Here is an 884-nt window from a genome sequence, read left to right as displayed (position 1 = left end):
TGCCCTTTCCCTTAGCCAATGCAAGGCGGGATTGTTGCCTTTGTTTTCTTTTCCGTTCCTTGCGTTGTTCCTCCATCTCTCGTTCGGCAAGTTCCTTGCCCTTCTTCTTAATTAAGCGCTACTTGTTGGCTTCACGCTTCTTTTCCTTCTCTTCTATCATTCTCCTTTTTTCTTCTGCCTTCTTTTACTTTTCTTCTTCCTCTTCTCTCTCTTCTTTTTCAAACTCTTCCACAAACTGCTCAGAGGCCAACAAAAGGCGTTATTCCTCCTCGAGCCGCCTTATTTCTTCAAGTCTCGAGATCTCATTATTGCGGCACACCTCCTCATCATATAATCTTCTTCTTCTATCCCTTTCTGTGGATATGAGTTTCGCCCGCTCCATTTTCTCCTGTCTCTCTTACTCTTCCTTTCTCCTCCTTTCCTTTTCTTCTAATGCGTAGACCTTTGCGGCGCATTCTCCTTGCGATGCCGCATCAGAGGGGTAACTTCTCCTTTTTCGCCTTCGTCGGTCGCAACAAATTGCATTGTTTCAGATTGCGCCAACTCCCTAAGTGGTACTGGTTCCCCCAATCCTCCCTCACAGAGGTGGATTCACCATCCATCTTTGGGCTTGCAGCCCTCTTCTTCTTTTCTTATTACTTCTTCAGGCGCCTTTTCTCATGCCTGCGCTCTTTCCTTTCTCCCTTCTCTTTCCTCTTTCTTAGCTTGGCCTCTTCATCGTCTTCATCCTCTTTCTTTTCTTTATTCTTTGTCTCTTTGCGATGATAGGATGGCTCACCTTTTCCAACCTAATTTCCCTTGTTCTTCTTTTTCTTCCTTTTCTCCTCTTCTACCTCTGGTTGCTTCTCTGCCGCGACTTTCTCTAATGCGACTCTAAAAGGTCC

Source organism: Benincasa hispida, chromosome 1 (assembly GCF_009727055.1).
Source record: "Benincasa hispida cultivar B227 chromosome 1, ASM972705v1, whole genome shotgun sequence".
Taxonomy (NCBI): Eukaryota; Viridiplantae; Streptophyta; class Magnoliopsida; order Cucurbitales; family Cucurbitaceae; genus Benincasa; species Benincasa hispida.
This window is presented reverse-complemented; position numbering follows the sequence as displayed.